General features: G+C 40.3%; 1 long non-coding RNA gene across 1 annotated transcript; it reads left to right on the top strand.

Annotated features, from left to right (window-relative positions):
• Positions 1-3,438: 3,438 nt before the first annotated feature.
• On the top strand, positions 3,439-15,401 carry LOC125452912 (uncharacterized). The gene is made up of 3 exons (XR_007247631.2): positions 3,439-3,554; positions 7,627-7,740; positions 15,025-15,401. It is a non-coding gene; the product is annotated as an uncharacterized LOC125452912 (long non-coding RNA).
• The last annotated feature ends 522 nt before the right edge of the window (positions 15,402-15,923 follow it).

Here is a 15,923-nt window from a genome sequence, read left to right on the forward strand (position 1 = left end):
GCCCATGATGGGCATGTCATCTAAAGAATGGGAGGGGGAGTGGAAATGGTTTGCGACTGGGAGGTGCAGTTGTTTGTTGCAAACCGAGCGGAGGTGTTCTGCAAAGCGGTCCCCAAGCCTCCGCTTGGTTTCCCCAATGTAGAGAAAGCCACACCGGGTACAATGGATACAGTATACCACATTGGCAGATGTGCAGGTGAACCTCTGCTTAATGTGGAATGTCATCTCGGGGCCTGGGATAGGGGTGAGGGAGGAGGTGTGGGGGCAAGTGTAGCATTTCCTGCGGTTGCAGGGGAAGGTGCCGGGTGTGGTGGGGTTGGAGGGCAGTGTGGAGCGAACAAGGGAGTCACGGAGAGAGTGGTCTCTCCGGAAAGCAGACAGGGGTGGGGATGGAAAAATGTCTTGGGTGGTGGGGTCGGATTGTAGATGGCGGAAGTGTCGGAGGATGATGCATTGTATCCGGAGGTTGGTGGAGTGGTGTGTGAGAATGAGGGGGATCCTTTTTGGGCGGTTGTGGCGGGGGCGGGGTGTGAGGGATGTGTTGCGGGAAATATGGGAGACGCGGTCAAGGGCGTTCTTGATCACTGTGGGGGGAAAGTTGCGGTCCTTGAAGAACTTGGACATCTGGGATGTGCGGGAGTGGAATGTCTTATCGTGGGAGCAGATGCGGCGGAGGCGGAGGAATTGGGAATAGGGGATGGAATTTTTGCAGGAGGGTGGGTGGGAGGAGGTGTATTCCAGGTAGCTGTGGGAGTCGTTAGGCTTGAAATGGACATCAGTTACAAGCTGGTTGCCTGAGATGGAGACTGAAAGGTCCAGGAAGGTGAGGGATGTGCTGGAGATGGTCCAGGTGAACTGAAGGTTGGGGTGGAAGGTGTTGGTGAAGTGGATGAACTGTTCGAGCTCCTCTGGGGAGCAAGAGGCGGCGCCGATACGGTCATCAATGTACCGGAGGAAGAGTTGGGGTTTGGGGCCTGTGTAGGTGCGGAAGAGGGACTGTTCCACGTAACCTACAAAGAGGCAGGCATAGCAGTGATGGATGGATTATATGCTGATACTTTTGTAAGTTATTGTTACAGAACTGCTTTGCTTAAACTGCAGAATATAGCAGCTTGCACAAAATAATCACAAAAAAAGCAGAAATTGCTGGAAAAAGCTCAGTAGGTGTGGTGGCATCTAAGGTGGAAAGGCAGAGCTAATGCTTTGGTCCAGCGATCCTTCTTCAGAACACAATACATAATACTCAGCACACAATAATCATAATTCATTATAATATTTCTGTTTTTAAAAGTGTGAAAAATTCTTAGGCTCAAATGAAACTAAAATTAAGTTGCAATCAAGATAATTATCATGTGCCGAAAAACAATATTAACATGCATGAAACAATGAATGCATCAGTCTTTTGACTGCAAAATATCAGCAAGCACCACACAAAGATACATTTCTTTTCAGTCTCCCAGCATTTTCTTCCCTTTTATAGTTTTATCAACCCAAGCACTTATAACTTGTACCAAACAGAAAAAGAAAACAGAGACTCAGGACATTCCACATCTACCTTTCACAATCATTGTCTCTTGCCTCAATGTATCTATTGGGTCCATTATAATCCCACTCAACGATATTGTTGCTCGAATTACTAACCTTTGTACTTATAGCATTATCAAAGCAAGACACTGTCATTATCTCCTCTGGAGTATTATTCTCTTTCCTCTGTTTATATTCAATTTATAAATGTTTAGTTCTAATACTTAACTAAATTGGTCTGATTGTGTTTCGATACATTTGCTTGGCATACCTCACTGGCCAGTATTCATAAATCAATGCTAATGTATGCTGCGTGCAGAATCCAATACAATTATTATTCACGTAGCTAGCAAGTGTTTACACTTATGTTTAAAATGCTAATACAACTTGTTTATGGGTAATCTTATTTATTGGACAAAGATACAAACGCCTTCTGAGCTGTGATGTTATTTCATTGACTGAGCACTAGATGGCATATAACCTTCAAGAAGTTAAAGCGAGTGGATGGAGGGTTGGTAGGAAGGAACCTGAGCCTCATTATTTTCACAGATGGGGACACATCACTAATGCTTAGCTGGGAGCTGATGACAATTACATCATATGCCAGGGGCAGGTTGACTGCTGCCTGGCACTTTCAATGCTGAGGAGTGTTGATTTTAATTCTGAACCACCATTGTGCTTTTCAATTGCTCCAAATTCTTTTAATTGTAAGCATATAGTGTAAACTAACAGAAAATAAATAATCCGATTCAATTCAAAATGTTCAATCCAACTACCTATTTTTAACAACATGATTGAATGCAAGTCTGAGCGCAACCAAAGAAAGGGGTAAGTTTCTCTAGCATTTGGCAAAACCAAAAATTGGCATATGCAGGACATATAAATTAAAACAGAAAGTTCTGGAAATACTCACCAAGTCAGGCAGCATCTCTGGAGAAAGAAACAAAGTTAATGCTCCAGGTCAATGGTCTTTTGTCAGAACTAGCAAAAATTAGAGATGTAATTGGTCATAAGCACATGGGAGTTTGCGAGTTGGGGGGGAGGCAAGATGAAAAATAAAAAAAAATCAAAAGGAAAGCTTTGTTATATGGTGGAAGACGGATGACAATATGACAAAAGATTGGCTGTGCAAGATCAAAGAGGGTGGTTATGGGACAAGAAACAAAATATGTGTCTAGAGAAGTTGTGAATGGCAAAACAACTGAACAGCTGCTGTCCAGAAGTAAAAAGAGAAAACCTAGATAATAAAAACAACCAACAAAGGATAGAGAGAAAGAGAGAAAAGTACCCCATTGGTGTAAGATGTTAGAACCAGAGGTCGCAGATATAAGATGAATGGCAACATATCTAAAGGTGACATGAGGGTAGTGACTGGTTGGGATTTGAAACGCATTGTGAGAATGGCCGAAGGAGATTTACTGTGACCTTGGCATGAGATCTCAAATCATCTCATGTTTCGGATTGTCCTGTATTTTTAATATTTACCCCCATTCCATAAAAACCCACCCTGAGATAACAACTGTTCCATATTCTACAGTCTTGCCAGACTGAACGCTGAAATCCAGAAATAGCAGTTGTCCAAAATTCTACACAGCCAACTTGCAATTTTGAAGTTCACCATTTGTGGCGCTGCAACTGTGCTGAACTCATCGAACCAAAATCGAATTAACTGGAAATGCGACAGAAATTCAGCAGGTCTTCACTTTTTTGGGGCTTGAAACACTATTTCTGTATTTCTCTCCACAGATGCTGCCAGATTTTCTGAGCTTCTCCAGCATTTTCTGTTTTATTTCAGATTCCCAGCATCTGCATTTGTTTTTATTTCACTGAATCAAAGGAAGTAATACGGCTGTTCTAACTTTGTCGTTCTGCTGATGCCTGCTGTGTGAGGTATTGGTGCTAAAGGGGTTAAATGTTTCATGTTACATTTGATCCATCCATTCCACTGATGTCACTCAAAGTCTGAGGGCGGAGCCAACGAGTGTTACACTAGCTTTTGCGGGAAGCGAGTAAATCTGTGTCAGCTCTTAGTAAGTATTGCTATCGTACAATAAACCTTCTTGTTCTCTGACAGCAGTTCCTGGTCTATAGATACACCACAGAAGTGTATCAATTATCGTTAGTCACTAGATAGACCCAAGATAAAGCAAAAGTGCAGGAAGACTGGTGGTTGTGAATCACTCTTAGCCAGGATCTCATACTGGGAGAGATGGCAAATACTGCAGTGTACCAGGAGTGGTTATCTGGGAAACTGCCACGCTGCCTGCCTATTCTGTGTAGGAAGAGGGAGGAAGAAGGGCAAATTACCGGGTGTGTGTGAAAGACAGGAAGGAAGAGATCCAACTATTCTGCCATGCCTTGGTGCCTTTTCCCATTCTCTCCTTCGTGCAGGTTTCACTGAGCTCCTGCCAGTAGCTAGTGGGAGGACAGTCATCATCGTGGAACAGATAGATTTACAGTTTGCACAGAAGTCATTTTTCTCAGCAAGATGAGAACTTCCTTCCCTCAACCCCACCCAACCCGCCCCATCCACTGCTTCACTCCCATCACCCTCTTATTGCCCCGTTCGCCCCCATCCCCATCAGCCCTCTATAGCTCCTGCTGTTCTTCTCTACTTCCATCCCCACCCAATTCACATCCCCCCTTACTTTATTCCTTAAGAGTTAGTCATGCTCATTATGACTTTCGAAAGAGAAATTAATACAAGTGCTGGTGGGATTGGGGCTAGCCGAGTTCCTCTGAAGGAAAACTGGCATAGACGCAGCATACCAAATTAGTTTTCATCTGCCTTATCATTCTATTTCTGCATGTGAAGGGCGAACAAAAGCAACTTTCTCACTCTGATATAACACAGTGTGGAGCTGGAGGAACACAGCAGGCCATGCAGCATCAGAGGAGCAGGAAAGCTGACGTTTCAGGTCAGGATCCTACCTCAGACCCTTTTCTGAAGAAGGGTCCCGACCCGAAACATCAGCTTTCCTGCTCCTCTGATGCTGCCTGGCCTGCTGTGTTCCTCCAGCATCACATGGTGTTATCTCTGACTCCAGCATCAGCAGTACTTACTGTCTCTTTCTCACCTGAGTCAACTTGCAGCCTGGAGTCACGGAATAGATTTTCAAGAACAAGTTGTTAAGATGCACGAGTATACGTACAAATGATCTCCTCTACCTCCAGAACTATTATCAAAGACATGTTCACAAATTACAAGTTCTCCTATAACAAATAGAAAGACTAAGATACTAACGGAGAATAAATTACAAACTTCTAAAGTTAATGACAATTGATTTAACATAATTTTGGAAATAAATCTGAAGTTATAACATTTTTTTCTGTTGAATTTGGCTCAGTTCAGTTGTTTTTGTGGTTACATGACATATTCCCTTTTATTGTTGACACACCCATCGCTCCAGTCAAGACAGTAGGACTGGTCATTTGCCCCAAACAAATGCAAACACCATTCTAAGGGACATGATTAGACTGGGCAAAACTGAATCATAGAATCCCTACAGTGTGGAAGCAGGCCATTCAGTCCATCGAGTTGACACCAACCCTCCAAAGAGCATCCTATTAGGGCCCACACCCCCTTCCCTACACTAGTAATCCTGCATTCCCCATGGCTAAACCATCTAGCCTGCACATCCCTGCATACGATAGGCAATTTAGCGTGGCCAATTCACCTGATCTGCACATCTTTGGACTGTGGGAGGAAACTGGAGCACCCAAAGGAAACCCACACAGACACAGTTGGAATGCGTAAACACCATACACAGTTGCCTGAGGGTGGAATTGAACCCGGGTTCCTGGTGCTGTGAGGGAGCAATGGTAACCAATGCCTCTGATTCACAGTCCCCCTCACTTAATGCTTAATGACTATTCAAACCACAGCTGATAACATGGTTGATTTCCAAAATTTATTATCCAAGAATCACAAACGTTGACATCTGGATGAAATTTTGTCCCCTCCCTATATTAAGTTTAGTGATGGGGTCATTTTAATGAAAGAAGGCTGGGACTTTTCATTGTCTGGATCTGTCAAAGGCCTTGATCCTATTCCATTCTAATCCTCTGCTCACATATTTGCACGTTCTAAAGTTATTGGACATTAAAATCAGCAACCTGTCTTTGTTGCCCCTTTTAAAGGTAACTGGAATCCCCTATCACCATCCTGACAGAGATCACTTAACACAACACTAGCCAGGAACTGAAAATTTCATGTGACTGGTTTACACATCGTGCAGTTGTAGATGGCTCAAATCAATATGGCAAAACTAGGGTTTTGGGGAAAAGACAAAAGTAGAGCTGAGGGTTATCAAATCAGCCATGATCTCACCAAGGCAGAACAGACTCACTGGGCTGAATGGCCATCTACTTCTACTTCTTATGGTCTTGTATTACTTGAGTTGAGTTGGTGTGGATCTCAAAGTCAACACAGCTAAGGGATCATCATTGTTTGTAAAATAGCTTATGTTTAGCTTTTGCTTGAACTTACAAGCATAATTTATAATTCAGACATCATCTTAAAAAAGTATTGCCACTTTGTTTAGTAGCCAACTGAGCTTTAAATAAGAGAACAAGGTGTGGAGCTGGATGAACACAGCAGGCCAGGCAGCATCTTCGGAGCAGTAAAACTGATGTTTCGGGCCTATGAAGGGTTTAGGTCCGAAACGCCAGCTTTCCTGCTTCTAAGATGTTGCTTGGCCTGCTGTGTTCATCCAGCTCCACACCTTGTTGTCTTGGATTCTCCAGCATCTGCAGTTCCTGTTATCTCTGAACTTTAAATAATATTCAATAGCATTTAATATGGTTTTGCAAAGTAATCCTTTCACTAACTGCCTAATTGTTGCAATGTTTTGGGAACTTAGAGAGGTGCATGAGTGAAAAAGGCCATTAAGATTGGTCTCAGCATTATGTTGTACATCTTGTCCTTCTCTGATCAAATTGTCTAAACACTTGCAACAAAAAAAATACTGCTATTGTAAGGTTTGTACAAGAAGTGGGAACAACCACTGTGTGAGACAGTTTTCTCAAATTCCATGAAACTAAGCAGGTAATAGTACCCCTTTAAGATCTGGTGCAAGTCTAAAATGAAACGTTGAATGTCTCACTCAGGCATGTACACAAGTGAAGAATACTTATAAGAGCCTGTTTCCCAGTGACAATTAATGGTGTGCACTGAACCAGAGCTGATAACTGACCATTGCTATTGCAGCTGTTTCTATTGCTACAGAATGGGCACACTGTGAAAGAGAACCTCCCCTCCTCCACCTCTCAATCCCTGTTTCCCACATGTTAACAGTCCCTGTCACCTCCAGCACTTTTAGTGACCCATGTTGAGCATTAGTAAAGGATGATAAGTTTGCTGCCTTCGTCCCTGTCCTAAGGGGCTGCACATTATCCTATCAAACATCAGAAGCCATTTCTCTGGGATATTTGTCAACCTAAGAGGGCTTTTGAGACAAATGAAATGGGCAACAACTTAACTAATGTAATTTTTTTCCCAAAGAATTGGATGGAGGGTTTTTGTACTGTAACAGTAATAAGTAACCACCTCATGATGGGAGCAATGTTATTAAGTTAAAAATGACAAGTCTCTTTTTTCCAGTATACTTACTGTGTACTTTTATAAGGAATTCCTTTATCTTTATATCAATTTTTGTCATATATCCATTTAGAAGTGTACATTTTAACTATTCTGCCAACTGAAATCATTATTATTTCTCTACCCTATGTATGTGTCTTCAAGTAACTCATATTTAGAAACTGTCCTTTAGAGTAGAATATCGCTAGTAGTATGTGGCAATGTTGTGCACAGTCCAACTATTAATTGCCTGTAAAATCTGTGATACAATATTATAATCAACAAGGATGTACACACAGAACATTCATCTTAATAGTATCATGCATTGTAACTTTTATGAATCTTAACTGAATTAGGTTTTGCTTCCTGTATAGTTTGTGCTCATGTGACACTGCTATTTTGAGCACAAATACGGTTTTACTTACTTACTACGTGTCTATAATTGACATGACCATAGATTATAATTCCAGATGACCAACAGACATCCTGAACTTTTAATTACAACGTGCCTTCTTTAATTAAAGGAGATTGAGCCAAACGATGCCAGCGAATGTATTTCAGCGATTGTCTCAAGGGAATTCTGGAATGTTGTACCTGTAAAGAGTCAGATACACTTCAAGCAGAAAGACTATAAAACTGTAAGTAGAAGCTGATTATCTAACCTTCCCTCAGCAGGATGTCATCTCCTGTGGGATTGTTTATGCTTCACTTTTCTGAGAAGTACATAAAAAAAGGGTTAAAAACTGACTGCAGCCCCTGGTCTTTGTGTATTTGTGTCTGATGTCCAAGCGTGGGAACTAATGTGTGCTGTGCAAGTCACTGTTTGAACAGCCATTGAAAACTCCTATATTGCAGGTAAAGAAAGGGAAAATCTCCCTCATACTGAATTCTGCCAGTCAACCTCTGTTGAAAGAAACCTGGACAAGGGAAAGTCAATCAACCCAAAAAGTCAAGAACTTCAAATCAACTGTTCAATTATCGATGCCGATGCTCCAGTAATATCCACTGTAATGGCCCCAGTTGTTCACTATGTGCTTTTACTGAATGACTCAGAGGCTGATCATATGCATCTTATTATCTAAAACCCGAAAGAACTGCAGATGCTGTAAATCAGGAACAAAAACAAAGTTGCTGGAAAATCTCAGCAGGTCAGGCAGCATCTGTGAAGGGAAAAACAGAGTTAACGTTTTCGGTCCGGACCTGAAATGTTGACTCTGTTTTTTCCTTCACAGATGCTGCCAGACCTGCTGAGATTTTCCAGCAACTTTGTTTTTGAATCTCATTAATCTTTGTCTTTACTCCTAATCCCTTACTCCTAAACTGTGGGCATGTGATTTGCATTATTATTTCACCTCGTGTTTAGCAACTAATAATTAAGAGCCTGGTTACAACCTAAGTTCATTCTGTCTGGGATGAAGATACCCACATGGAAGGGATCTTTCTTAAAATAACCTTGTTGCGACCAACTGAAGGGATAGGAGAATAAAGAAGGAAAACCAGTCTATCCCTCATCACCCAAGAACATGATGATTTGGGATATTCCATCTTGAACTGAAACAAAATGGGGACCCTCGCCCTGGACTGGTCAAAATATAACATTCCCATACGGGAATTTTGCTCCTGTGGCATATGTACTACCCATATCTAAGTTTAAGAAAATATCTTAAGCTTCAATTCCAGAACAGTAACCTGTATTTATGGAAATATTCTGCATAATTTGATTATATGTCAAATATTTTGCTCTATTCCGATGCGAGTGAAGTTTAAAACTTATTGAACTAAAATAACATGGTGCTGTAAAACACGTAAAGTGAATATTGTATATTTTCTTCTTTTAAAACTAATATATATTTACGTAAACTTATGTAAGGTATACAGTATAATGTGAATACTCCTGACGTAGACTGAAGAATTGAGCATGGAGGTCAGCATGCTTGTCTTTGCTGAGTGTCTGGAATTAGGCTTGTTGGCTCCATTCATGATGCTTCTGTCAGTCGGCACTACAAACTGGGAGAGAGTCTTGAATATTTCTTCAAATGTACCCAGTAAACGCCTATTTATCCTTTTCCAAATAAATTCCAACACAGTTTTGCTCCAATGCATCGTTTGGATTCCTGGATTCCAAAATTGCGTCAGTGGAAAAAAAACTTACTTGTTTCAGTTGTGGTGACAAAAAGGACCTGACAGACTTGCACCTTTCCTAATTGTACCACATCAAGAAGGAAACAAAATTCCTATGTCAGGCTTTTTAGGAGTGAGTTTCTTGCTATCAAATTCACCCATATTAATGTGTTAGATCAGAGCATGTATGACTTTAAGTCTCACACAATCCCATATTCTGACACAATTCCCTGGGTTTCAAAACTGTTGAAAAAAACAACAAAGAATTGTGGATGCTGGAAGTCAGAAACAAGAACAAAAATTTCAACATGTTCTGAAAAAGCATCACGGGACCTGAAATGTTAACTCTGTTTTCTCTCCATAGAAACTGCCAAACCTGCTGAGTTTCTCCAATAATTTCTGTTCAAAATTGTTGAACTCCTTAACTATATTTTCCTCTGATCTTTTACTGGCTTTTAAAATCAAAGTTTGGTAGTGTTTCATCATTACAAGTGGATCTGCTTTCTCTCACACTCCTTTCTAGTGGCATGATTTCCTGTTCTTTGGATCAATGCCTTTTACCCAGGTTTTCCCAGTGAACAAATAATGTGTTGGGGTGAAATTTAGGTCTATGCATCACTGGAGGAAATGTAGGTTCCAGCATGACTTACAAATCGTGGAGTAGAAAAGAAAATCTTCCTTTATGTATTATAAGGATTATCCACAATCTGTCCTCCCAGTAGGGAAGCCACAAGGGTTGCGGTGCTGTAGCCTTGATTCTCTAACTGTGCTTCCGTCAAGCGTGGCTCCCTGCAGTGTTCGTAGGATTGCAGTCCCACAGTTACTGGTTATGTTCAATAGGACCATACCATGAATAACATCAATAAATTCACAAGAAAGCAAAAAATAGTCATAAAATCTGAACTAATTACTCTGTCCACAGGACAGACTGACTGCAGGCACTTTATTGGGCTGTTCACAACAAATGACATGAGAATAAATATAAAAATGCATAGTAGGGGAAATGTACTGTGTGTACCAGGGATATGCCTTGTAATTAAGTGGGATGTATATGATATGATAATTTATATGACATGGGTGACAGTGACAACATATTATATCTCATTATTTTGCAGTGTGACATATGACATGAACATATCTTGTGTCACTGGTTTCTATTTGTCTGTATTTTTTATTCTGTCTATGTTTCATTTTAGTGAAGTTTGAAAGGACTCATTACTGTGATGCCCTGTGTGTGTGCTCATCTGTACCTAAGAGAGTTAACAACCATAATATCTCACCTTCATGGACATAGTTTGTTGAAGTACTAGATTAAATAGATTATTGCTTTCTGGAATTGGGGATGTACATGTCAGAACTGTCAGTTTACATAGAGAACCATGGAAAGTAGGAGTTATGAAATATGCATATTTTACCAAAAAACTGATTGGCACCAAGATTCAACACTTAGTTATAAATGGGAGGGTTTGGGGAAAGAAAGAACATAAAATTTCTGAGTTGGCAACATCTTATTGGAGAATTTAAGGTATTCAGAATGTTTTAATTCTTTAAAGTAAACACACAACTGGAAAATACCATGCCATAGGTCAAGAGGGTTTTTTAAAAGAAACACCTTGGTGTAAAAAGATCATGGGGAAGAAGCCCATTTGAAAACTTCAGCAGTAACTTTACAAGGGTATTCTTTAAACATTTCTGAGCCAGATTAAATGAAATGTTTGAAATTGTTCTGGATGGTTTGTGGCATCTACCCTACTAATCATTCTGAATATGACCGTAGTTATTCGATTTACATTGATGATTTTTTGAATTATAAGTCAAGTTCTTGAAGATATTGACCTTGCAGACCATTTTCAGTGTTTCCCCACAGTCACAGCTGCAAATTGTCATTTATGTTGGCAACACATTCTTGTATATTTTCAGTGCCCTGACCTGTATCAACACCAAGCAGTTGGTGATGTGACCTGGGGAAGACGGATGTCAAATTTGTGCTGATGTGATAGTTGGAATAAGAATGCTAAAATCTGAGTTGTATCTCAATGCAAAACACATTTAAGAAAGATCAAACTTCTGTCTTTGTGGAGAAATTATTCTGAACAATAAATAAATATTTAAAAAAAACAGGAGGAGGCCTGAGAAAATATGGCTTTTGCATTTCCTATTGGCATTATTCCCAGATTTAAAAAATCACAATGGTTCATTTAAATATTATTTCAATTTTAATTCAGCCAGGCACACAGCCAATTGGAAAAATAGCCGTTTTAGATCACAGCGCAACAGCCACCACATATGCCAAACAAATGGCATCAGGCAAGGGAAAAATTATGTCTTGAAAGTTTAAAGATCAACTTTCCCCAGTTTTCTATGCCTCTTGTGAATGAATAAAGTAAAATTACAAAGCTGCAAACTAGCATTAGTTTAGTACAAGATAATTGTCTTGTACAATGTCATTGGCGCAGGAAATGAAACTGACCTATTACCAGATCATTAGCTCGCTTTAGCAAATACTTTGTTAACTGCAATATAAGTTCACACAAGGGAATTTGTTTGAAATGATGCCATCCACTTAGCAATGAACAATAACTATACAAACATCAGAATAATCTGTTTCTATATTATGAGATGAAAGAAAAATACTGCAGATGCTGGAATATTGGAATGAAAATACATTGCTGGAAGCAGTCAGAAAGTCTGAGATCGTGTGGAGAGAAAGAATCAGAGTTCAAGTGTTGAATCCAAAAGACACTTCTTCTGAAATCTTTGATGCATGAAGCAATTTCAATTCCATCCGCATTTTATTGAAATGTGCAGATACAAATGTTGCTTCATTGGGCTTTGAACAGTAATCAGGAGTGGGAGCCTTCTCTGATTTTTTTTTCCCTCTCCATGAGGTATGAGACCAATTTTAGCATCAATAACAACATTCTGGCAGAGATCAACTAACACTAACCGGAGATTAAATTCAGGACCTTTATGATGGCATGCACTGCGCCATTCCCCATTAGGCCATCTGCACAGTTTGAATCCAATGTATTAATCAGTGAGAATGATTGATTTGAGTTACACTGAAGAATTAAGTTTCTGCCATCAGACAGCAGGCCCTATGGAAGAGGGATGATGCCGAAAACGTTTCTTCCTTTGAATAGAGTGTTTCAATTTCCCAATGCTAATCTCCACTAGCTCGATTGGGAGGGGCCTGGGTAAAGGATGCCCTGATTGTGAAGATTGGGAGATAAATAAATGGAGAACAATTTTTATTTCCAAATTTAGGGTGCATGATTGAAATGTAGGGCTTTTATCCTACATGAACCAGAAGGGAGGGCAATAAGACTGATACCTCTCATTCACCTCCTGGTGGCTGACGTCACATGCTAGGAAGCAGATTAGCTGTGTGCTGTCTTATCTGGGGAACACTGCATGTTATGAAAGAAACAGAATTTTTCTTTTGAAATAGAGCAGAAAATAACTGGAAATGGATGCAGAGAAATCATTTATTTCTTTAAAATGCTTCTGCAGTCCTCAAGGGTACTAAGCAGAGTTTGCGTCTTAGATGTAAGTTTAAGAAAAAGCCCAATGTCTCTGGGAGCTAAAACAGCTTCATCGCTTCTTGTGAGAGATTTCTGGAGATGCAATTTTTTTTGTGCAGGGATGTTTGATGGTTTCCGACACTGTGAGTGGAAAGGCCGTCTGGATCACTGGAAGTGCTGCCTGACGTGATAAATACTTCGCCCAGAAAGGTCAAGCAAGGCAATGATAATTCACACCCTAAGGGGGTTTGAGTAAATCTTATGTAATCAAAAGCAGTAAACAGAGGGCAAAGGAACAAACACCCACACAGGTGAAGAAATAAAAAGCTCTCATTAACCCTCTGAGTACTAGTCCTAGTCTGACACAGTGGTCACTATGACACTAATTGGTTATTGACTGAATGCATAGCATCTGAGGGGACCAACAACAGGGTTGGGCGGGTAAACTGATAAAGGAACTCAAATTTAAGGTGGTAGTTTTTCAATATGGAGTGCTTCACTGTTAATTTTCCTGATTTTGTTTTGGTTTGTCACCAGGTGAGGAAGATTAAAGTTTGACTTTTGACACATTTTCCCACAGTAAAAAAAACTAAGAATGGAAACATGCACTTTTCTTTTCTTTTGTTAGTTACATACACGAGTTGGAAAATCAGCAGCTATTCTGATTTGTAACAATTTGTTTCTGATTGCAATGTTTACGTACCAGCTGCAGCAATGAAACAGATCACTTCTGAATTGTATGTGATGCCAAGCTTTTGAAATAACTCAGAGCATTGGCATTTTGCATTCTGAGCCAGAGGGCTCATTTTTAAAATGTACAAGGGCTTTGAAACATGTAAACCTGGTTGGACCTACAGAACAAATGGGGCATTTGAGCCATAATTCCTGGAAATTTGCTTGTGACTAGATATGCTAATTCCTGGTTTTACTTTGTATAATCTGTCAATTGTCAAGTTTTGACTAGAAGGACAAGGGTAGCAGGCATGTGGACCAATGTAAATCCAAGACATTCCTGATCCTGACTTGAAAATATACCACACTTCCTTCAGCGTCTCTGAGTCATCAGATAGGTGATGGCCTATTGGTATTATCACTAGACTGTTAATGTAAACACCCGGGGAGTGTTCTGGGGGCCTAGATTTGAAACCTACCATGGCAGATGGTGAGTTTTGAATTCTGATTAATCCATTGTTAGCTGTTAGGAAAAACCTATCTGGTTCACTAATGCTTTTTAGGAAAGAAACTGCCATCCTTACCTAGATAATAAAATGTGAGGCTGGATGAACACAGCAGGCCCAGCAGCATCTCAGGAGCACAAAAGCTGACGTTTCGGGCCTAGACCCTTCATCAGAGAGGGGGATGGGGTGAGGGCTCTGGAATAAGTAGGGAGAGAAGGGGAGGCAGACCGACGATGGAGAGAAAAGAAGATAGGTGGAGAGGAGAGTATAGGTGGGGAGGTAGGGAGGGGATAGGTCAGTCCAGGGAAGATGGACAGGTCAAGGAGGTGGGATGAGGTTTCATCTCTAACACAGGCCTCCTACCTTCCCTCAACCTCTTCATCTCTAACATCCATCTTCGGTCCGCCTCCCCCTCTCTCCTTATTTATTCCAGAACCCTCACCCCATCCCCCTCTCTGATGAAGGGTCTAGGCCCGAAACGTCAGCTTTTGTGCTCGTGAGATGCTGCTGGGCCTGCTGTGTTCATCCAGCCTCACATTTTATTATCTTGGATTCTCCAGCATCTGCAGTTCCCATTATCACTGCCATCCTTACCTAGTCTGGATTACACATGACTCTAAGCTCACAGCAATGTGGTTGACTCTGGAATGAGCAATAAATGTTGGCTTAGCCAGTGATGTCCTCATCCCATGAATGAATAAATAAAAAAAAAATCCAGGAATTCCCTCCGTAACAGCATCATACCTGTGCCAGATAGACTACAACATGAAGGCTGGTCACCATCACTTTCTCAACTAATAAGTTTCTCTTGGTCATCAACACTGGAAGCATGGCTTAGAACATTGTTAATTACAAAGGGAGCTGCTGTTTTTTTTAAATGGGAACTGGCAGCCATCCTGCTTTAGTTTGACTTGAGAAAGACGAGGAAACATAGAAATATTTAAAAAAAACTCTGAGTGTTTCTGTATGTTTGTAATGACTATTCTGAAAACAGTTACCTCCTTTGATCCACAGAATTTTGTCGGGTCAACAGCAAAGGTATTATTGCTGGGAAATGCCACATTTACACCAATCATATTGTTCATTTGTTCTTTGACAGAAGGATATGGACAACTGATGACTAACTTATCAGCCCAGTTACCCATCCATCTATAGAGGCCATTGGTTCCACCATCTTTGCATGTAAGAGCCTCTTGAATGATTTTTCAGTTTTCTTAATGCCATTATACTATCCAGAAGGTTGTTCCTTTGTAATATCTGCCATCGCATGAAAGCATTGAGAGAAGGGCCAGCAGATCTTCCTCAGAAGCACAACGGAAAATTGATCATCTCAAATCAGCTACAAGCAGAATTGTACTGGAAAATGGAAGACCCTTGGCAGAGGCCTGTGAAAATGACAAGTTCCAGCTAATAACAAGTAGCATGAAAAAAGAGAGAAAACAAGTGAATGAATACATGCAAGTAATTTGAGAAAAACGAGTGTCTAAATTTGTTGTCATTTTTGTACATCAAAAAAAGTTTGGGAAATTCTTATCAAGATATTTTTCAACTGGTTGAATATTTCAAGTCAAAACACATCTCACAAAACACCAGTTGTTGCGAAATCAAGCATTTAAAAAAAAATCTAGAAATTAGAAAGTATACCCGGGCAGTAGTACTCTCAATCTCACATTAAAATGATGTGCAAGCTACCATAGGATCTGTATAGGTTTCTAACACAATCACACAAATATAATGCAATCAGTCCAATAGACATGGAGGGACTAAATGTATTGCTTATAAATTAAAGGAATGTGACAGGGCTCTACAGTCCCTCATAAAATAATATTAATTAAAAGTTTTTGCAGTTTATGGGGCTTTAGGACTAGGTGTCAAGATGAAGGTGATGAGTGAGAGGCATTTTGTCAGGTGTTTAAATCTGTCCTCCAGCTCATGAGAAGTGTACTGTACCTTTGAAATAATTAAAGGAATATAGCAGAAAAAAGAATGTGAATGGAA

Source organism: Stegostoma tigrinum, chromosome 4 (genome assembly GCF_030684315.1).
Source record: "Stegostoma tigrinum isolate sSteTig4 chromosome 4, sSteTig4.hap1, whole genome shotgun sequence".
Classification (NCBI taxonomy): domain Eukaryota; kingdom Metazoa; phylum Chordata; class Chondrichthyes; order Orectolobiformes; family Stegostomatidae; genus Stegostoma; species Stegostoma tigrinum.